This window comes from Medicago sativa, chromosome 1 (assembly GCF_051527215.1).
Source record: "Medicago sativa cultivar Bolivia chromosome 1, Bolivia_mono, whole genome shotgun sequence".
Classification (NCBI taxonomy): domain Eukaryota; kingdom Viridiplantae; phylum Streptophyta; class Magnoliopsida; order Fabales; family Fabaceae; genus Medicago; species Medicago sativa.
In genome coordinates, this window is record NC_140749.1 from 30,119,339 (window position 1) to 30,143,882 (window position 24,544).

The following is a 24,544-nucleotide window of genomic DNA, read 5'->3' on the forward strand; positions in this document are numbered from 1 at the left end:
TAATGTTAACAAATTTATAAAATAATATTTATACAATTAGGTACGCAAATGACAATTCAATATCATCATCTAATTTATATATAATTTATATTCAAAGGTCAATAGCCCTTGAATTAGTGAATGGGAGTGTAACTTTGTTGTGGAAAAAAAGTGATTGTATGCATATGTGAGTAGAAGTGAACTAACAATCATAATTCATCGTTACATAAGTTTATTCTTTTTTGGGTTTGTTATTTTTTTTTACTGTCTATGTCATGTATACTTAAGAAAGATGTAGATAAATAAATTCCTTACATTTTTCCTTGAATTAAAAACATCAGATTGTATCTACAAAGCAAAAAACAAAAAAAAATGGAAATTTCATTGCATACATTATTAACTGTTTTATTTATTTATTTTTTCAAAAAACCACACATGAGGTTACATGTTAAGGTGCTTATTTTTTGACTATACTTAATTTTCTACTAATAGAGTAGTTGATTTTTTATGGGTTTTTTTCTCTGAGATTTGTAAACAAATGGTTGCAACCATTTTTAGTTTAGTTCACTTTAGACACTAGCTTGGGAGTATCATTCCTTCCTAATTGAGGCATTGTAGAAAGAAATTTCACTTCATTTATCTTACTAATTATGTATTGGTGTGACAGGACAACGGAACACACTTATCACTACACATATAACTTATATGTTGGTTTTTATCAATTTTTACAGGTGGTATTAGTTAATTGTACTAGGTTATTCCTTATATTTTTCTCTTATCAAATCTACTTGCAAGTGTGAGTCATACTTTGTCATATGACAAACAGTATCCCACAGAGAAGTGGACACTACCATGTTGAATTTTACACTTAATTTTGATTGAATTTTTATCTCACTTGATAATGTTACCTTACGGCTTTCACTTTCCTTCAATGAGAAATTTACAAATCATCTTTTACGACTTTCACTTGAGTGATGATGGAATGTGAATCATAAAAGAGAAAAGCATTATTTTTATTCTTAAAAAGATGTTGCAATCTCCGTAGTTGTTGGGAGAACCAATTGAAGTTGTACGTTTAACCGATGATGAGGAGACTCTCAGTCATTACAATGCTTTCGGTAACAACTATACTCCAATTAAGGTTGGTATATATGAATTGTTTGCTTGTGAGGTATTTCGCGTTGTAGGAATTTGAGATTCCTTCTAACAGTTCTTAATTTGATAAAATTTATTCAGTGTATTTTAAAGTGTCCTTTCACCGGTATTACACCCTCATGTCCTGCCAAGAGATTGTTTCCAAAGGTCTCCCCTGTTATTATGCTAGGAAATGTGAAACATGAGTTGGATTCATCATCTAGTTTTTATCATTCTTTCACAACTCTCATAAATTGCACTGATGATCCTTTGGGTTTGAATATGGATATTTGTCGATATGCTATAGAAATGACATTGAAGGTTCTATTTCTAGATCAAAGGAGTGAAAGTCTTGGAGGGGTTTGTGTCGTGGGGTGAATAATAGGGGTGCAGTGTGTTATATCTTTGGTTATTTATAAATGTTGGTGACTTTGTCGATTGTAGCATAAGTTTTGTGCTTATCTTTTGTTTGTTAACTTGGAAGGTCTTTTTTTTTTTGTTGCACCAAGGTATTGTTATTGTCCCTGAAATATTATGAGTGATTTTGACTTAGTATTTATGGTAATCTATGTATTTTGTATTCCGCATATAGTTGATGTTATGTAAAATATGTTTTGTACTTTGTAATGTGGTTCTTAATTATAAATATGTAGTTTGTTTTGTCCATTTCTTTATATACATTTATCTGGTTATTATTTTTTGAGTTCAAGTGGCTATATAATTGTGTGGACATGTGGTACCTTAAACAAGGAGGAGTTGGTTGTTGTGTTAAAACCGTGAGGTGTCATTAATTTTCTTATACATGTTTTGTCAAAATTTTAAGGAGGTTTGATATATATATATATATATATTGGTTACTATCAAAGAATGTTGTTGTTTAAAAAATTAATGGTAATACTTTATTGCTTATAAGATCATGGTCCATGTTTAAGGTTAATACATGAATATGAGATGCTAATATCGGATGTCAAGTTACTAGGTCGATAACTTTTGTTAAGTTTTTATACCAGATGCTCAATCTGAGTTGGCGCCATGAAGGATTCATGTAGGCACCATGAAGGATTCATGTAGGATAGCTCCATTTGAGTTGTCTCTATGAAGGCTTCCTTTAGGATAGCTCCATCTCAGTTGGCACCATGAATGATTCATGTATGATAGCTCCATCTCAGTTCTCACATTTCCTTTCATCTTTTAATTTATCACACCAGTTCATCGTGTATTCTTACATCTTCTCTTAACTTAATTTTTTTTCATTTTCACAATGCCGAGTGCAATACGTTTCACCATTAAATTTGAGCATATAAATCAATTGTTCACTGGTTGGATGTTAGATCATGCTGATACGCTATCAAAATTAATAGGGGTTTTCAACTACTTATTCTACTTGACAAATTATCTTACTCGAAAGGTGCAACGTATTGTAAGATGTCCATAATGACTGGAAGTTAAGGTATAATTGTAAGACTCTTGAAAGAGACATTGATGTGGAGGACATGTTTTCATGGACAACAAACACATTAGACTCGTTGTACTTGTCCGTTACAAGTGAAGTTAACAACGAGTAGATTATGTTAAGTCATCTTGTGTTAGGTTATGTTATCTTATGTTTTATAAATTTTAATTTTTGTAATTTTAATTTCATGTTGTACTAATTAATGTTGTATTGTATAATTTTCATTTTAATATGTTTAAAAAAAGTTTTATAATGTTAAATTCTACGTGCGAGCCCCATCATTATAAACTCATTCACTATCTTCAAATAATAATGACTCATCCACCTACGTTAAAATATTGGTTGTTGTTTTAGTAAGTTATCATAAATTTACCATGCAATTGATTGTAAAAAAAAAAAATTTACCATGCAACAATATCATCAAATACACTTGAGATATTTGAAGTTATTGGAAGATTTTGACTCAATTATAAATTATAGTTGGGGTTCGACAAGTTTGGTCATATTTATCGAAGCATGTGTGACGCATCAATAACAGGGAAATATTTAATGGGCGGATGTGCCATACTTCTGCAATTGTGGGCATGGTCTCAGATCACTAACATCTCTTCAACATCAATCATACCAGCAACTTGCCCATTTGCAAATAAATTTCTGCAAGTGTGGGCATGGACTCTTGGATCACTAACATCTCTCCAACATCAAGCATACCAACAACTTACTCATTTGCAAATAAGTAAGTTTACAACTATTTTTGGTTTGAATGTTTACAATTATTTATTATTTTGTTAATATTAGATTTATTTTGGTAGGTGGTTGCAACCTCAAATGGACTACACACAAAGCCCTTCCCATGATGTCTATTTTTATCGAAACAAGATTGACCACATGAAGGTGAAGTTTAACCTGGGAATGAAAACTTGGTTCCCACCATGGGAAAGTTCCAATTCCCAGGACAGGTGGCGGTTCCATCAGGTTTAAGAGAAAATAAAAAAAATGAAATAAGTTTTTTATTCCTTTTTTTATTTTGCTAGCTTACCTCCCCCAATTCCTAATGTATACATGTAATTATTTTCAGAACAGAGAAGTAGTAAGTTGAAACTCATTTCTTTCCACCTTCATTCAAACAGCACTCACGGTCATAGTTCTTCTTCGATCTAAGCTAATAGTTAACCTCAGTTCATCTTCTTCGTCGATAATTTTTCTCTCGACAACAGCAATCTATATTTTGTTGTTGAATGAAGATACGACCATCAAATCAATCACCGATCTAGTTTCCCACACAATAGAAGGTATGATTTTACAATGATCCGTTGTTGAAATTGCATTTTTCTGTTTTCGAGAATTATTTTTGTCAAATGTTTGTGATTGTCATTTGAATCCAAATCCATAACCCGTCTGTTTTTTGAAGATCTGTAGCGAAAATTTGTAGTGGGTTTTTGTTTGAAAATTAAGAAAGTTAACGGTATGATTTTGATCATATAGTTTTACATTTCAAATAAAAAATAATAAATTCTATGGGATAATAAAAAATTAGATTCATTTATTTCTACAGTATCCATGCCGTAGGAGGAGGCTAGCAAGCTGCTTTTGAGAATAGCATAGTGGCCACCGTATGCATATGGTAGGTAGTTAGAATAGGTCCACTCAAGCTTGGAAGTTGATTGATGAAGCATTCCACTTAACATCATTACCAATTATTTTAGTGCCCTAGTGGTCCAAAACAAATTTGTATTTATATTGATAAAGTTATTCAAGCTATGCAATTACGTCAATAGTAATATGTAGTTTCACATTCTTCAATTGAGAATCATAAATGGGTTTTTGTTGTGTTTTAGCTGTTATGGGTTCTTTTTGCGCATCAGTCCTGCTTGTTGGGTGGGTTCCTATGTATTGGTGTGGTTTTTTGGCTTGTATTTGGTGTGATTAAAATAGCATTGATACGTTCACATAGAGCAAGTGGGTTTTAAATTAAGTTAATTAAAGGACCATTAATAATGTCAAGAGTTTTGTTTGTGGCTGGAAAGCACCTACAGTGTGTCTTTTAGAGCATGCTTTTGGAGTTTTTTTTCGTGTGGGACAGTAGTTGTTGTGCCTGTTATAGCATGATATCAGTTGTTGTTTTTTTTCGGATGTTTTGTGAGGCAGGGATATACTTTTGTATGCGGTACCTTGGTGTGTCTTGGTATTTTGCTGGATTTGATGACCCTTTGTGCACATAACCCACACAACTGATCATATATATATATATATATATATATATATATATATATATTAGATTTCAACCTAAAGTTAAAAACACAACAACTTCAAGTTATGTAGATGAATCTGGCTTCTTGCAGTTTATGAATCACTTAACTAAAATTAAGCATAACTTGATTAATTTTGTTATGTATATTACAGTCTGCAGAATGGATATAGATGAAAATATGGAGAATTTTCAAGCAGAGCCTAGTAATGAATTAGTATCGGACGCTCCGTAGGTAACCCTTATTTTTTTTCGGGAAAGCTAAAATTGTATTGTATTATTAGCAGTTGGGTGTATATAGGTTACCTAATTTGATGATGTAAACGCTTTCTTTTTAGGGCTTGGACAACAGTAGTGGCTCTGGCTCGGACATAGGAAATACTTCAAGTGGCGACGAAAATGTAGGGGAATCCAATAACGAAGGATTTTCGTGCAACCATAATGTTGCATCAGCTGTTGACAGTATGGTTGACGTACGCAAGATTAACTTGAAGGAAATGAGTTGCGAAGAAATAATGAGGTACCATTTTCCGGACCGGGAAGTAGCAATTATGTTTTATAACTGGTATGCTTGATTACATGGTTTTGCTGGTAGAAGAAGTCGAAATGTTAGGAATGTCAATGGCCAAATAGTTCAATAAACCTTTCTTTGTTATAGAGAAGGAATTAGGGATGATAGGTATAGCAAAACTGTTATTAGGAAAAAGAGAGCATAAACCTACTAGTAGGTGTGGGTGTCAAGCCAAATTCCAAGGCCATATTGACTTTAAAAGTGATCGTTGGTACATTAAATACTTTGATGATGTTTATAATCACTCCTTCTTGGATGGTAAGTATGAAGGAATGTTACCAGCCCATAGAAAGATGACCAATCATGACAAGTTCCAAATGAAAACCATGAGAAAATCTGGCATTCCTACGTCATGCATCTATGGTTATTTTGCCACACATGTTGGTGGGTATGAAAAATTAGACTTTACAAGAAGAGACGTGTACAATGAACAACTTAAAGAGAGAGGTAGTAAGAGTTCCGATGCAGACGCTGCACTTGAATTCCTTAAAGGAATGTGTACCCGGGATGATATGATGTTTTGGAAGCATACTTTGAATGTGGATGGGTCGCTTAAGCATCTATTTTGGTGTGATGGAGTAAGCCGGATGGATTATTCATTGTTTGGTGACGTGTTGGCATTTGATGCTAAATATCGAAAAATAAAATACAATACACCCCTTGTTATATTTTCTGGTGTAAATCATCACAACAAGAGTGTCATATTGGTAGTGCAATTGTTGGGGATGAGACGGAAGATAGCTATGAATGGCTCTTGGAAAACTTTTTTGAGGCAATGGATGGTAAATGTCATGTGTCTGTGATAACTGATGGTGATTTATCTATGAGAAACGCAATTGGGAGGGTGTTTCCTGATGCTCATCACCGGTTGTGTGTGTGGCATCTTATTCGAAACGCAACCAGCAACGTTAAAAATCTGCAGTTTGTGGTGAAGTTTAAGCGTTGTATGTTGGGTGATATTGATGTTGATAAGTTTGATCGTAGATGGCAAGAGCTTCTGCATGAGTTTGGTTTGTATGGAAATAGTTGGATGTTGGAAATGTATGAAAAGCGAGATAAGTGGGCTACTGCATATATTCGGGGAAAGTTTTTTCCGGTTTTCGGACGACTTCAAGATGTGAAGGATTGCACTCGGAATTTGGGAAATATGTGAATGTACTATCAAATCTTGTTGATTTTTCGCACCAGTTTTTTCGTTGGCTTAATCACTTGAGGTACAAAGAAATGTAGATGGATTACGTAACTTCGTTTGGTGACACCGTTCTTCAAACCCCACACAAACGTCTAGAGAGGTCAGCTGCCAATTTGTACATTAGGTTAATTTTTTAGATGTTTAGGCCAATGTTGGAAAGGGCTTGTCGTTGCAAGGTTGAGCCAGGGGGTAATAGTTGTTCAATCTTTACCTATATGGTATCTAAATATCCTAGACAAGATGTTCACTGGACTGTTACTTATTGTCAAGAAAGCTTAAGATTTGATTGCTCTTGTATGAGGCTTGAGTCATTGGGCATTCCTTGTGAGCATATTGTATCTGTTTTAATTGATCTTAACATCATTGTCATGCCCAGTTCTATTATTCTGCCGAGATGAACGAAAGGTGTGAAAGATGCTGTTAACGCTACAAATGCAAATAGTTCCAGCCAACGTGATCCTTCCTTTGTTACTTCGTACGCAACCTTGGTGGAACGATGTAAAAGGTTGCTGAATGCTGCAATTCAATGTGGTAATAATCCAGAAGAGATTCGTAATACTAATGATTTGGTGGAGAAGAAAACTGAAAGACTGGAATTGGTTGGTAGCAGCAATGGTGATGAACCTTCCTTCATGGATACACAAACTGGAGGTAGAATTTGGAACCCCCCTCCCCCGGGGTTAGGCGAAAAGATGGAGCACCTAATACTTGAATTCCCAGCTTGAAGAGATGGAAATGATAGACCATGTTGATGAAGACTATGCCAATGACATTGAAGACTGTAACATTGATGTGGTAAGTAATTTTTTTTATTTAGTTATAATAAACCGTTTGTGAACATATTAATTGATTAAATTAAAATGTATAATAATTACTGAATCTGTTATTTTATGGCATCATGATGTTTTTTAGAATGCAGCAATGACTATATTGGATGTAGGTATTTGAATTTGTTATTCTTTGATCTTTCATTTTGATTCAGTAGGAATTGTTGATACATAAATTTCTAATTTAATGTAGTTACAATTGCATGTAACAACTAAAATAGGAAGCAGATGGTGAAAAGGAGTGTGTTTGGATACTATGTGATGGTGGTCTTGTAGTTGTATTTGTTGGTTTAGTCTCCTGCTGGCAAAGTGTCTATTTTAGGCTCAGATGAATTTTGAAGCTTAGTTATTAAAACAATGTCCCTATGAATTGTTAGTAGGATTATGGATTATGAATGTTTGTTAGTTTTTGTTTGTGTTGCTGGCATAAATTTATGTGTAAGACATGTTAAATGAGTAATCTGCTTTTGGATGATTGGTGGCAGTAATTCTAAATGGGTAATCTACATTTGGATGATTGTTAAATGAGAAACCTGTTGTGCCTAAATATGGTATTATGTATGTATCAAATTTGATAAATTTGACATGATAAATTTGATAAATGTGCAGATACATAATGGGATTTATCTACACTAGCAATGACTCATCTACAATTATAGATGTGTCATATTATTTTCATCTCATAAATGTGCAGATACATAGTGAGATACTGCTTTCAGATGAGTTGTCCACTGTCTTGGACTTCTTTCACAGAGATCTGTCATTTTAATGTTTAATTTAAGAGTATGAGTAAAATGAGATTATTTTAGTTCATTACATATGGCTCATAATTTGCAAATGACTTGAAGATTCTAAAAAGAATCTATCAAAATCAAAGGGACAATAAAATCCAACAAATGGTTCCTATCTAGCTTTCAACAATTTTACCAGTTTACATGATGTTAGCTTATTCCAAAAATTAATGTTTAAATTCAATTTTAAAAAATTCAGTAAAACAGTAATATATATATATATATATATATATATATAGGATGAAACATAATACCAAAATTATTCATGATAATGAGTTGTATATCGGATTAAGCTTTGATTAATCACAAACGAGTAACCATTGGATTTAGAGGGGGAGATGAGAACAAATATTGCAGTTTTATTTTTGCATAGTTAGAATAGAGAGAAGAGAGAGAGAGAGTGCAATGAGAAAGATAAAGTTAGGGGTTGATTTTTGTAAGAGTGGACCATGATAAGATTTGTAGATAACATAAACAAACGGTGGAAAAAAAATTGGTCCAGGATGAACTAATTTTGTTACAGATCCATCTTATACTGAACCTGATTGTATAATTTTCGTGTTCCCCTACTAATTTTGTGAAACCAAAGGTTGATTTTTGCTGAAACACATAAAAGGCTACAAAGCCCTGCCGCACAACAGCTGCGCACAAACATATAAAAGGCCCTGAATTACTGGATAAATAGGCATGTACAAAAAAACATACATAAGGATATCATAAGGTGTTTTAAATATTACAACCAAGATTGCCAAACAATAAGAGTGAAAGAGCAATTCGTGGAACAAAGTTTTAAACAAACGATATTAATATAGCATACACTCTTTGATTTCACATGAAGATCAACTAATTGAATTCTTGAGTGATAACCAAAAAATCAAAAGATGGTGGTAACATGCTCATAGGTAATAGAGACACCAAAAAATATGAGCATTTGACCACCACAATGCTTTCTCAGTCACTAAGGTTAATGGGATGATCAACAGGAGCAGCAGGTGGTCCGTCAATCCATTCAGCGGTGTTTTCTTCGACAAGGCTCCTTAACTCATTGTGTGGACCCAACAACAAAGTCGCTGCATTTTTCATCCTGACTTCGTTTTCTTTTAGCTGCAAATATAAAGACTCAATAGTTATATTTTTTAGAAACGTAATTTAATAAAACCAACAACTGGTGAGTAATTCAATCTTACTATGCCAATTAGTACATCTGGTCTGAAAAAGTGCTCCATGCACATCCAATCCATGAGCCATACACCGGAGTTGACACTACAAACGGTTTTCATTGACTATTATTATTATTTCATTATTATTTCATTAAAAACTATGAAAATTCAAATTTTGAAGTGTGACAAACCTGTCAAAAGTGCAAGGTATTCCATACCCTTCCATAATACTGAAATTCTGGAAGTCCATTTCTTTGTTGCGAAAGGCAGAGCTGTAGTTTTTTTCAAGTACAATTTGGGAGAGCAAAGTTGCCTGCGAAAAAAAGTTAGAGCACATGGTTTAGCATTGTTATCAATTACTGCATTGGTGTAACTTAAGAGCAGTTGTATTAATTTCTTTTACCAATTTTTCAATTTTTTGCTTCCTAAATTCTCCAACAATGATGGGGAAATTTGAGTTAAGATGGTAGATGGTCTTTTCTTCTATATGAATGATCATTATGTACAATGTCTCATACTTGTTCTGATTGAAACATATATCTATATGCATAACAACAATCCATTATTGAAGCCAACATATTTGTTACATCACTTTCAACATCTCAAAATTTAATAAAATTCATTAAGCATGATTGAGATAAAACGCAAGAGGCATTAGGAAGGAAATACTTACAAACTTCAAATGAGGATAAGGAGGCATCCACCTTGCACAATACTTTTGTGATATCCTAACTTGAGGCATATTTTTTTGATAGTCCACCTAATCCATTGAAATTGATCTTTAGTTTAAGCACAGGTACATATTTTTAAACCCAACAAAAAGTTAATGAACTAAGAAGTTATTTATTTATATGATTACCTCAAAGGAAGGTGGTAAGCACCAAACAGCTTGTGAAGTCTTATGGCGTTGCGCCTCTCGAATATTCTCTGTCATAAGTGTGATCACCTATAACCAAATACAGAAGCTACATTTTTATAAATGATTTATACAATAATGGTAATGTTATACAAAGACAAACTAATGTATTTTAACACATTACCAACTCAGAAACAACTTTGGTTGGGAGTAGAGACATCAATTCATCTCTATTGGCAGATAGTTCACCGGCCTTCACCAACCTCTCCTCAATAAGTTTGAGTTCCTTTGTTTTCTGAAATAGATAAGCACAAACTTGAACTTCCAAATCTGTCAAGTCCATGTCACCAGTGGAACGAAAATGGAGGGTTTTTCCCTTAGGTATAAGCAACCCAATGTTCCTTGCTTTCTTTGAACTGCCCTCGCCACTTTTCTTCTTCTCTTTCTTGTTAGAACTCTTTCCTTTACCACTAGCAGGGGGTGATTGAGAATGGAAAAGCCTCTTAGGCTTAGTGGGAGTCTTTGCAACAGGTGAGAGTTGTATAGAGCACACAAATATATTAAGTTTAGCCATATCATATTTGTTAATTATTTGCTTTTGGTCTGCACGTGGCTGTTTTATTTTTATTGTTTATTATTTGTAGTTTGTTTCATTTAGTCAACAAGTGGTTCCTAAACTTTAGGAACAAGTAGGTTGTTATGCCACAATCCTAATTTCATGGTTATATGATATTGTTCTGTTTTGATTTTCTAAGACTTTTTAGTGTAAAGCTGCAATCAAGAAAATAACTGAATTTCCATATTCCATCTCACTAAACTTACGATTAAGTTTTGATTGTTCTGCCATAAACCTACAATATTAAAACAAAAATGAATAAATAGTCAATGTTTTAAGAGCCATTACGTACCATTCCAGCTTTGCCTCTCCTAAAGTCGCTTATGGGAATGGTAATTCCTTCAGTTGGTACTGAAGGTGAGACACCTTCATGCAGCCAAACGCCTGGTATGAACGGACGTATAGCTTCACCTGCTATCGCCATTGTTTGTGACCAACTCCCTTCATTATTTGAGACATCAACATCCATAACAGCATCAACTGAAGGTTGTCCTGTAGTGTGGGTTTCAAATTCATCTTCATAGTTCACAACATTTTTACCTTTCAAATTATGTGGAGTTGACCTAAACTTCTCAGTGGGGTTGGGATCACTCTGCATGGGCTGCGTGGAAACACCAGTCCCATGTTCTCTCTCCTCCAGAATTTTCACAGAGGTTACAAGTTCATTGCATGTTACTTTTAGATCATTCAGCTCATTATAGTTCACCTACAATAAGGGAATGATAGATTCATTACAAATAAACATACAAATTTTGGTGTAGCATTTTTCAATGGTTTTACCAAGAGGCGTTATTAACACTTATGTTCTGTTTATAAATAATGACATATAACTTTGTATATAAACATAAACAAAACAAAAAAAGCTTTTTCCAAAATAAACATTCAAAGATTATTTTATAATGTATCAATGGTTTTTTTTTATAGTAGTATGATAACTTGAATGAAAATAATAAAACAAAAACCCTAAAACAAACCTCCTGGTTATCAATGATTTTGTGGAGTAGCAATTTCATGGTGTGTAGCTCCTTGTACACCATCTCCATGCTGACTTCACTTGGTAGAGAATCAGTTGCACCATGTTCTTCATTTTGCTTTTGTGCCATCAAATTCAAGTTCCTGAACAGGAATAAATGTTACAGTGTTGCAAAGTTAAAAAAAAAGGGTTAAATAGTCATAGAAAGATTATAAAGAACAAGAAAAAATCAACATGTTCATCTCTTCTTGATTGCCTTCACTCAAGAAAAACTCCATGGTTTGGTGTGAGAGTGGTGTGTTGCTTATGCCCACTTTGTGTTCTTATAAGCGTGCCCTTTCAACAAATTGTATTAAAAAATTAAATTTTCTTCTCATAATCTATAAAGGTATACAACTTTCTCTCTAAATTATTATTAAAACACTATAAAAGTAGGATAGAGACATGTTGTCTCAAAAAGTGGTATTGTGTCTGCTTATGACAATAAAATGAAATGAGTGTCTAACAAAAGCCTATTTCTCACAACGTAATACAACTAACGATTACTCTAAAAGGTGTCTCTGAAACACTCTTTAACGATCTCGTACAAAAAATAACGATGCCATAAAAAAATATTGCATATGATTTTACAAATTTACGTGTTATGTGTATTCCTCGTATACATGCATTTAACCATTACTCTAAAAAGTGTCTTTGAAACGCTCTTTAACGATATTTTATTAAGATACAGGAAAAATTCTATTTTTTTGTTACGTTCAAAAGTGTATCTGAGACACTCTTTACTGATATTTTATAAAGATACGACGAAAATTTGATTTTTATTTTTTTAAAAGTTGACAAGTGTATCCGAGGCACTCTTTAACGATATTTTATTAAGATAAAGGGAAAATTCTATTTTTTTTGTTACGTTCAAAAGTGTATCTGAGACATTCTTTACTGATATTTTATAAAGATATGACGAAAATTTGTTTTTTTTTTTAAAGTTGACAAGTGTGTCTGAGACACTCTTTAACGATATTTAATTAAGATACACGGAAAATTCTATTTTTTTGTTACGTTCAAAAACGTATCCGAGACACTCTTTAACGATATTTTATAAAGATACGACGAAAATTTGATTTTTTCCTTTTTTAAGTTGACAAGTGTAACATTTAATTTTTTTTTTTAACGATATCAATTAATAACGGTCACCATTAAGACTTCTTCATTGTAACATTTAATTTTTTTTATAAAATAAAATTTTTCATTCAAGTTTCTTGGAGAATAAATTCAATTTTTTTTAAAGGATAAGGTTTAAAAAAATCTATCATACACCACTTTCAAAATTTATAGGCAATCATGATGATTATGTGTTAACAGAGTAGGCTTTTGGAAACAAGTACATAGCATGACACATTTGATTAGACTAGTCACTGTTGAAAGTTCCATCAACTGAACACTAAGTATTTATTGGCAATTTAGAAGTGAATCGTACATCTGCTTTTCTACAAACTAAGAGATAAGTTGGCTGAACTGAATTTTACATTGAAACTTCTTGCTTTCACAAGTTGGCTGAATTGAATTTATATATTAATTTTTTAAAATATAAAAATAAAACACTAAAATAAAAAAATTGCAATTCAACAATTCTACACGATTTGCACATCTTCTTTATTTGTCAAGAAAATTAATTTTTTAAGAGTAAATTACACTCCACTCCCCTCAAAGATGCTTGAATTACACTCCTCTCCCCTCTTATGTTAAAATATATACTCCTCTCTCTTGAAAAAATTAAAGTTATACTCCACTCCCCTATAAGATGCTTGAATTACAATCCCCTCCCTTAATAATTAAATATGCACTACACTTTAGTCTATTTTAACATAATTTTTTTATTTTATGATATATACTAATTTTGAACCACCATTTTTGAAAAATAAATTCATTTCTTTATAGTTTAAATGTCAATGATAATTAAATTTAAATATTTTTATATTAATTTTATAATTTAGAGTATAAAATTAACTTTTAAATAACCATATTTTATTGTCTTTAGTAATTTTTAACATATTTAAATTTTATTTTAAGTTGTTTTATATTTTATAATAGGGTTTAAAACTATATGTTAATGAAATTGTGAAAAAAAACTGTGAAAAAATATGTATTCAAATTTTGGATATATTAAAATAGACCCGCAATACTATTTGTTTACGAAATGTGTTAGATTATTATTTTTTGCTAGATTATTAGAAATAAAAAAATTATTGAGGGAGTAAAGTGTAGATTTTAACATAAGAGGGGAGGGGAGTGTAATTCATGCTTCTCTTAAGGGAGGGAATTGAAATGTTTTCTAATATGTTTTGAATAAGAGGGGAGGGGAGTGTATATTTTAACATAAGATGGGAGGGGAGTGTAATTCAAGCATCTTTGAGGAGAGTGGAGTGTAATTTACTCATTTTTTTAAATATAATCACTAAATTCACCATAAATTGCTCAAGTTACAAGATTTTCTCCATAAATTGCTCTACTGTCTCCAGAAATTGCTCTAGAAGCTTTTATTTCTCTTAAAAGTGCTGGATAAATATCATAATGGATCTAAATCCTCTGCTGTCAATTTCTTTCTGATGTCAAATTTTTCTCATTGAGTATCTGTTGTGCCGTAATAGTTTTCATTGTATTATATGTAGAACATGGTATTAGTGAACTCAATCTAATTTAACCTTAACAAGGAAATGTAATGGTGACATGTTGTTCAATACTAATACTTAGAACATTTCTCCAGAAATTGCTAAATAAATTATGACAAGTAAAAAAAAACCCAGAAAACTAAAAATTTAATAAAATGCATCTGAATATCATAACCACACATAACCAGAACAACATAATACATGATTAATAATACTTGATGTTAAAAACAGCATAACCAGAAGAACAAAAAAAACATGAAACTAACATAACATAACCAGACATAAACATGAACAACTTCTTCCTTACACATCCAGGTAACTTAAACGATGGATATTAATCAGGAAAAAGCAAATACTTAAACGATGCTATTATCACTAATTAAATTTTTTGCAGATGAAATAGATGAATATCGCAAAAAGCAAATACTTAACCATTGTTATCGATTTCCATACCTTATGAATCTCTTCCTTCATCTTCAACATCTCAGAACACTGAATCTCTTGCAAACCACATATTTCTGAAAGTTTTCCAACGTTCTCCTTTCGAACTTCAGCTACTTCAACATCAACCAAGCTTTTGATTTCAGAGATCTGAGTCTCAAAATTGCCCTTCAGTTTGTTCATCTCAACCTCCATTGTTTTTCCCACAGCCTCACTTTTGCCTTCATAATCTGTTTTCAATCCATTGATTAAACCGTCGTAATAGAAAATCAATGTTTCGATCTGTTCTTCAACGCTTAACAGTCTCATACACGACCCTTGTACAACAATTCTAGGTTTTGGGCCATTTTCCTCTTCTCTCTCAAAATCTTCAACGCATGAATTTGACTTTGTTTTCAAAGATGGCGTGTTCGATAAACGACCCCAGTTTGTGTTAGAATCAGTACTGCTAAAAGCCGCCATGTATTTTAAGAGTAGATTTGAACAGGGAAGCTAGAGGATTGATAAGGGTAAGGTTAGAGAGCGGAGAAGAAAAGTTAGAGCAAAATAAAGAAAAATGGCAAATACCCTTCAAGAACAACATCACGTCTGCAGGTGTATAAATGTTATCATAAATTTGATTAAATGACAAATAAATTAGATATCATTTTTTTTGGTTACAAATAAATTAGAAATCAAGAGTTGGTGTAGAAAGAAACCAATTAAAATAAATTATCAAATGTTGCGACAAGTGTTGATGTTAAAAAAAAAAATTAAATCTGCTAAAAAAAATTAAATCTGCTCAAAAAAAATAATTAAATCTAACCCTAACCCTAACCCTAACCCTAACCCTAAATGAGTATACTAAAACAGTTAAGCTAGTAAAATTTCAGTTAACGTAAAAATTCTTAGACCTAAACCACTTGTAAGACTGTTCATTGAATGTTCAAACTCCAAAGTCTCACCGGAAATGAAAGACTCTTAGACATAAATCACTTGAAAGACTGTTCATGGAATGTTCAAACTCTGAGGTCTCACCGGAAAAGAAAGATTCTTAGACCTAAACCACTTGTAAGACTGTTAATTGAATGTTCAAACTCCAAAGTCTCATCGGAAATGAAATATTCTTAGTCATACACCACTTGTAAGCCAGATCATTGATTGTTCAAACCTTAAGTTCTCACCGGAAAAAAAAGATTCTTAGACCTAAACCACTTATAAGACTGTTCATTGATTGTTCAACCTCCAAGGTCTCTTCGGATATTAAATATTCTTTGACCTAAACCACTTGTGAGATTGTTGGTTGAATGCCCAAACTCCAAGGTCTCACCGGAAAGGAATTATTCTTAGACATAAACCGCTCATAAGACTGTTCATTGATTGTTCAAACTCCAAGGTCTCACTGGAAATGAAACATTCTTAGACATAAATCACTTGTAAGATTGTTCATTGAATGTTCAAACTCCAAGGTCTCACTGGAAATGAAAGATTCTTAGACCTAAACCACTTATAAGACTGTTTAGTGATTGTTCAAAATCCAAGGTCTCACCGAAAAGGAAAGATTCTTAGACCTAAACCAATTATATAATTGTTCAGCGACCGTTCAAACTCTCCAAATGAAAGAATCTCATGCCTAGTTTAATTATAAGTCTATTAGTAAGTAATTTTTTCAAGGACATAATTAATCATCATGTTATTTCAAATGTGATAGTCATTTTAGTAAGTCATTTTAATAAATAAATAAATTAAAGTCACACTTAATAAACGTTAACAAAATTATTTTTATGTCATAGTAAATAGTCCACATAATTTAATTTTATGTCACGTATTATTTATCTTTTTAATAGAATTTTAAAAACTTAATTCCCTCACTAATTTAATTTAATGTTGCAGCATTATAAGGTGCAGACAGCAAAAATGAAAGAAGAGCAATGTCTACAGCCATAAAGTTATGGATTACAAACAACAAGCCCAAGAAAAATAATCAGGTCCATCTTTTGCTACAAAAAAAATATATAAATCAAACAAATGATAAAATGTTATTTAATGATTGGTGGGGTCGGTTTTCATGGTCCACCATGTGACCATCAAAAAGTTTCTCCCCTTACCAGGTCATAAATCTAGGCCATCCAAATAAAGAAGTAATAAATCTATGGTTGTCCTTATACTTTCCCATGAAGGGAAAGAATTTCCCTTTCCCATACTAAACCTCACCCCACATGAAATCTCACAATGTAATATAAATAAACCATTTGTATTCTGTACTCAATTTTAATTATTTTTCTTACACTAACAAACAGCTTGTTCCAGATCATTTGGAGGTCTTGCCGTGAATTTCAACATAATGTTAAAGTGGATAAAACAGTATGGTCGGCGAACTCTTATTTGATATGCTTTCATGTAGTAGAGATGCACCAAACAAATACAGTGAAGCTCCAATCTGCAATCCCACAAGACACCACCACAACCAAACCCTAACATTAAGAAATTTCATCTAAAAATATGAAATTTGGATATGCTTTCTTTCTTTTTTTTTGCTATGAAATTTGGAACATTGCAGTGTAACAGTTGTGTAAAGCATTAAATATAATTCAGTGGCCAATGAGCATAACGTAACTATTACGGATGAATTATGGAAATGCATTGACAACAAAAATATGATATATACTAGAACTTTTACCCGTGCTATCGCCCGGGACATTAAAAATGGAGAAGCTAAATATATTGCAAAATGATTCGTTTTAGTGAAAAGAACAATAACCGAGAGCACCTTTACTGTGATATAATGAACATGCGATGGAGATTGGAAGAGAATGGCTGCAAAAGAATATTGTGTTTGCTTACTTGTGAGGTGTCGGTGTAGGATGATTGTTTAATTTCAGATGTTATTTTGGCATCAGTGTAGCAGAATTGCAGTTGCCTCAGTGAAGGCTATAGTGTAAACTGTAATCACCTTGGAAATCTAATTTACCAACTTATGAGTTCCTTGCCATAACTCAACTCACCTTGTGCAGCGCAGGGCTTTAATGTTGTTAACTAACCAATGATTAAATTCATGTATTGAGCACCGTAATTGTGCTCTTTCATTAAAAGCGTAAATCTCTGCATAAAATGTATATGTAGTACGCACTTGTTGGTTTTGATTGAGTATGACTGCGGCATCAATCTTGAATATGGTTGGAGGTCTCGTACATAATATAGTATCCGTCTCTCAAATTACGGCGTTGAATAAAAAGGTTCTGCAGAAAAGAAAATGATCAATTACGGTGGAAAATGCTTCGTGAACTTGTATAAAACAATGTCCTCTTAGAGATATTCCAAAGATTTCACCTATAATTTGATTCCTATCAAATTAACAAACTTATTAACGCATTTGGCATGACTAATAAGGCATATAAAAGTTACAGAAAAATACATTGAACATTGTTATTATTGTGACATGATTGTAAGCAAATTTGCATTATTTTTTTTGTAAGTTGACAGTTAAAAATTTAGCTACTACTGAAGCACCTCATTTGAATTTACAGAAAGTTTGAAACAAAGCAAACAGAAATTACTGTGGTGCTTTTCCGATGATGGTCAGTGTAAATTGAAGCCTGTACATGAATAATGCCTTTTATGCGTTAAGCCACATATTTCAGTTCATATCCTTACGCTACTGATTTACCAAAAAACGAAGTTTTTTTTACATTGAACGTGAATTTGGTTTCTTTTGCATATGAAGTTAAGTTCAAATTGTCACGAATAATAATTTTATAGTAAAATTTAGATACAGTCATTAGATTTGGGAGGAAGATGTTATAGCATTTTCATTAATAATAAGATGATGTTGTCCATATTTTTCAAAACGGTTCATAGAAAATTTAGATTCAGAAGCTTAAATTGGAAGAGCAATGTTTAACAAACATTGTACTTAAAAACTGAATGCCATGATAGGTATTCAAAATTCCAAAACAAATAAATACGACAGCGACATATAAGCAAAATAGAAACATCCATCCATAGTACAAAAATTAGGAAAAAAGCAAGAAATTATTCTAAATTACGGCGACAGACTTTATTATTATTATGATCCATGAACAGCTGGTAGGCAAACACTTCCAGAATACGGCAACACCGATATGCAACATGTATTACTCCAACATGTTTACTTCTTCTCAACCTTGATAGACTTCAAATTGACAGGTTTGGTTGTTGATCCTTGCAGTTACAGAAGCTCCTTTTCAATATTAATTGGGACTTCCAGCAGATCTTTTGCCACTCGTCTTGCTAGCTGGTGTCAGTTCCTCGACTGCATCTCTTTGGTTAGGCTGCTTTTTATCAGATTTTGTTGAATCCCCCCTTCAAGTAGTCGAATCTGTTATATAGCAAACCAAAAGTGAAAAAGAAAAATCAGTATGTTGATTGAAACTTTCTCCACAAAAAAGAAATGGTTAAGCTCAAAACTTGGATTGCTCACCTCAATGGATGGTTCATTAGGAAAATTCAATATGTTGACATCAGGGTCATCCACTCCTTCCTCGTCAGAACACATCTACAATAAAACAATTTATTTGAGGTCAGGGGATAATTATAAGAGTATGAACACAATTGACTATTATGTGGGATAGTAATCACAAAACTACCTTGATTTTGTGTAAAGCAACGATGGATTTGTGTTGGGATGAACACAATTTATTTGTTTCCCATGGGATACGATGGAATTTGGAAAAGAATGAGATATGAGTACAGTGGTTCCATTGTATATATACACCTTCAGATACACCATGTATCATGGATATAAATTAATAACTCTACATTGGTATAGCACAAAAGTTTGGGAAACAATAACAACATTTAATGCAATCATGAAAGTTGGAAAGTGGGAAATGCCTAACCAAGAGCATGGAACGTAACAGGCATGGGAAAATGAAAATTTGAAGTCTGATCAAATCAAAGGATGAGATCTAATCCTAGCCAGATGATTTGATCCAACGGATAAGCATGATTGGTGCCCAAAAATTATAGGTTTAGGGTTTGCAAAGTCATTAGCAATGTTAAGTAGGATTAGATATAAGTATGATATTAGAGGACATAACATAAATATTTTGAAATAAATATCAAAATTACAATGGTTTGAGGTGTTAATCCACCTATAATCGTGTATCATCTTCCAAGTCTAACTTCAAAGGTTAGTTATAATTTCTTCAAATGCATAACCTCAGGACAACTATCATTTCAACCAACAAACTTCTGTCCGCTATCTTGCAAGGTCTTTCATCATAACACATACCGGAAAAACCAAATCAACATCCCACTTTGACACAAAAACTTTGTCACAAATACAAAACATAAAAATATCATCTTATTTAATAGTAACAAATAAATAAACCATGAAAATATTTTAATATGTTGTAATAATTCAAGCAAAAGCTAATAATAGGAAAACGCTAAATATATTTATTCCTACATAACCTGCTCCAAATTCTTCAATATTGATAGGGTTAATAGTGATTTTCCCCTTGTAAAATAGGTCATTTTCGTTTATCCCCTATGAAATTTTCGGTTTGGAATCAGGCCTTTTAAAAAAAATCCAAAATACCCCCCTAATAGGCCATTTTCAGAATTTGTTTTTCCAGAATTTTCGACCAACGCTAATTATTTTTTTTTTAAAAGGAGTGATTCCAAACTGAAAATTTCCTGGGGGGAAAACACTATTAACCCATATTGATAATACTAATAAGAAACAAAACAGTGACAAGTATAGTGATTCAAATAAGAAAATATTTTACCATTTTGAAAGTATTGAAATTATTCTGAGAATGATGTGAAAACTGTGTATGAAGGTGAAATATTTATAAAATGAATTTTGTAAAGTGTAAGTTATTGTTGCCCTTATTGTTACCGGTACAACTACCGTTACTTTCACCGTTCAAGACCGTTGGTCAATAGGTCAAATACATTACGTGTCTCCTTTCATCTAGGCTTTTGCTGCTTTTTCTGTTTATTACAATTGGTTAATGAGGGAAAAATGTCATTATAAAAAAAATGAATATGTTCTAGGAGAAAAATTACCGTTGGATTACATGTTTGAAATATGAGAATTGATCAAGAATATTTTGTAGAAATGTTTTATGTTTTTTTATTCTAGGCTTTGTGTTCATGTCGTGTGTAACACCCTAAGAACCCGAATTTTATTTATTAAATAACAAGTATATTTATTTAAATAGGTGCTACACATACTCAATGAAACAACATTATAACATAGTATTTCATCGAATAACATTATAACATATTATTTTATCCCATCAATAATAGCTTTATAACATGGTATTTCATCTTATCAATAATAATTTTATAACATTTTTTTAGGGATATAACATATTATTTTCATCTCACCAAATACTTTATAACATAATATTTTCCTCGCACCAAATATAACACCATTAACAAACTCATTAATCTCAACCATGACTTTTATTATAACTTAATAATATTTTACCTTGCTAGTATTGTCACCTTTAACATTATCAATTATTATAATTCATCACTCCATATTTTCCATTTATTTGCATCTTATACACCCCTAGCTAATTCATATCTTAGACTCATCATTGCCTTAAGAGAATCACTTTTAAAACACCTAACCATACTTTCCTCGTCTAAATACAATGCTACGAGACCTTAATTTTCACTTTCAAAACTCATTTTATGACATTATATGAGGAAAACTGGTAATTTTTAAATGTTGTTAAACGAGCCAACCGTGCGTTTTGTTCAGAAAAAGGGCAGAGAAAAGAGCACAGCCTATGTGTTTTAAGAACGGCCGTGTGTTTTTTCTGACTGTGCGGAAAAACATATTTTTTCGTGATTTCCACAATGTGAGCTCCTCCAAGCTCTGATTTTGACCCCAAAATACACACAATCGCCCATAAACATCACCCTAAGGTTACCCTATCATTAAAACACCAATTTTCACACAATCCACCTAACTAGACTGCCTACTCGTGCGACACACGAGTCTTATGTTTTAATATATGTTACTGTAAAAAAATACAGTGATAAGCATAAGAAACAAATTTACAACTATGCGCTTGGACATTATTATTATTAAGGACGCCGACTTTTTTTTATATTACGGATGCTGACTTTTTTTTTTCTAATATTGTCTTCATCAATTTTAATTTGATAGTTGTTTCAACTATGTAGGAAGAATTTACTAGCCGAAATGAAAAATTATTAAACTTGGCCCACTTAAAATGTTGTTATAAAAAGAATCCAAGAGAAGAAAAACATTTGCAAAGATGAAACCTGCAAAAAAAAACTGGGTAGATTAGAAACATCTTACAATCAAGATGTTAAAGGGTGACCCACCTTTTGCAAAAGAAATAGTGTTAACCACTACTTGAGAATCAACATGAACCTCCACCCTCAAAAACCCATAACATAGAGCCAACTTCAAACCTTCAAACACACCCCAAAGTTCCGCAACATATGCACTACACACTCCTAAACCTTTTGAAAAGCCACAAATCCACTCACCGCTATCTCCCCTTGGAACTCCTCCACATCCTGCAATATTTTCACCCTTAGCAGCTACATCTGGATTTAGCCGAATCCAGCCTAAACTAGGTGGCTGCCAATGTATATTTTCAATCACCTTATTATTATTATGCATGACAGCATTGTTATTGGTTGTTACATCATAAATTTGTACCCTTTGCAACACTTCTAGCCAAGGTTTATTAGGCAACACACTTCCACTATCGTGGGGCATTTTGTTCCTCCAATACGATAATGAATGACATGCAGATGCCCAAAATTCAGACCAATTCTTCATGCCACCCATTCCTAACTTTGTATTCATATTTAATATTATCCATTGCTGCAAATTGGCATTAAAAAAATTGTCGCGGTGTTGAAGACCAACCATATTAAGCCAAACGCCAATAGCTAACGGACAATCTCGTAGCACATGCAACATCGTTTCAACGACGTTGCCACAATGATAACGGAACTCCGACCCATGGTGCGTCACTCAATCTACTATTGGTGAACAATCTATTATGATGTAATATCCAAACAAAGCAACGAATTATTGCCTGAACCTTAAGCTTCCATATTTTCTTCCAATAATTCAAACTTGTGTTAACATGAAAGTTATATAACTCATTATAAGCATAGGAAACAGAAAACTCCCACATATTAGCTCCAATCCAAACACTAATATCTGGACCCTGATCAGGATGAGGAGGAGGAATAACCCTTAATTTCTTCACTATATCATTCGAATCCCAACTCTCAATTTCCTCTATCCTCCAATCACCATTTTAAGATGGATAATATATTGATAAGAGATACTTATGCACCAACAAATTTGTCTTATGAAGGACATGCTTAGATCCAGAATCAATCAAATGAAAAAATATATTGAAATAGGTAGGAATATGGAGATACCTAACATACGCATGCAATTTTACAAAATAACAATGCAATTTTGTTTTGCAACTCAAGCTAACAACTTAGACTATAAGATATGGTGTCATTTAACCTGGGAAAGCGAACTTCTCTCCCTTCCCACCATGGGAAAGTTGCTTTTGCCAGGACACCTGTCCATTGCAACCGGCTGTGGACAGAGAAAAAAAACCCTAATCTTAGTTTTTTAATATTATTTGTACTTTTACTAGTGCACCCCATTTTTTCTCACAACAGCACAAAGTGCAAATCATCATTATTACTGTTCATCCTATGCCTTTGCTTCTGAGAGTATTTTTAATGGCTTGCTTCTGAACCATTAAATTTTTACGGAACATTAAAAAAAAAGATTAATCTATCGTATACTCTCATATGATTGTTTAACTAAAGAATCATTTCAAACCTTAATTTTTTCCTTCGTTTCTTTCGTTCTGTCATTTCCTTCAATAATGGTTGTTTTGAAACATGATAGACCTTCCAAGATTTCAAGTGTTTTATGTGTTCTGATCTGGATCTCAGTTTCGGTCTTCAAAGTCATAATCTTATATTTCATAGTTTCATTAATTGCAGAAATATGTAGTGCAAATTCTTTCTTCAAATCTTCAACCTTAGATTCATGTTCATCAATCAATTTTTGTAGTTGTTCTTCCATTATTGTCATCCAAACATAACACACTATTTGAAGGTGAGAAAAAACACAAGAAGGGGGGTTGAATTGTGTTTTGAAAAATTCTTCGTTTCTCCTAAAACCTGAACACACTGATCAGAAGCTAAGTGAGACAGCTTCTGAAGTGATGATCAAAATCTAAATGCAGCAGAATAAAAACAGAGAGAGAGAAGAAGAACGACACAAAGCAATTATACTGGTTCCTTCCACAATCCGGAAGTAGTCCAGTCCCCCTTGCACTTCCAAGGAGATTTCACTAAGAGTAATATCTGATTACAATTGCTCAAGCACACAAGCAAGAGACTTCCTTTGCTCAAGCACACAAGCTAGAGACTTCCTTTGCTCAAGAACACAATCAAGAGACTTCCTGCTCAAGCACAACTGCAAGAGACTTCCTAACTAAACAAAATTACACAGAAAATTGTTTAAGGTTGAACACTTGATATACAATCAGAGGTGCTCACAATATAAATCAGATACAGACTCAATGGACTTAAGAATTTCTAAGATATGACTTTGAGACACATAAATTCTAAC

At 32.7% G+C, this 24,544-nt stretch overlaps 2 long non-coding RNA genes and 1 pseudogene across 3 annotated transcripts; 1 reads left to right on the top strand and 2 right to left on the bottom strand.

The window, feature by feature from the left end:
- Window positions 1–4,967: 4,967 nt before the first annotated feature.
- On the top strand, window positions 4,968–7,349 carry LOC146954164 (protein FAR1-RELATED SEQUENCE 5-like; annotated as a pseudogene). The gene is made up of 2 exons (XR_015031341.1): window positions 4,968–5,049; window positions 5,153–7,349. The product of XR_015031341.1 is annotated as a protein FAR1-RELATED SEQUENCE 5-like (transcript).
- A 1,571-nt stretch (window positions 7,350–8,920) lies between these two features.
- LOC146954165 (uncharacterized) lies at window positions 8,921–9,663 on the bottom strand. The gene is made up of 3 exons (XR_015031375.1): window positions 9,547–9,663; window positions 9,383–9,458; window positions 8,921–9,299 (listed from the first exon to the last, which is right to left on the bottom strand). It is a non-coding gene; the product is annotated as an uncharacterized LOC146954165 (long non-coding RNA).
- A 9,064-nt stretch (window positions 9,664–18,727) lies between these two features.
- On the bottom strand, window positions 18,728–19,649 carry LOC146954166 (uncharacterized). The gene is made up of 3 exons (XR_015031411.1): window positions 19,512–19,649; window positions 19,346–19,420; window positions 18,728–19,243 (listed from the first exon to the last, which is right to left on the bottom strand). It is a non-coding gene; the product is annotated as an uncharacterized LOC146954166 (long non-coding RNA).
- Between the last annotated feature and the right edge of the window lie 4,895 nt (window positions 19,650–24,544).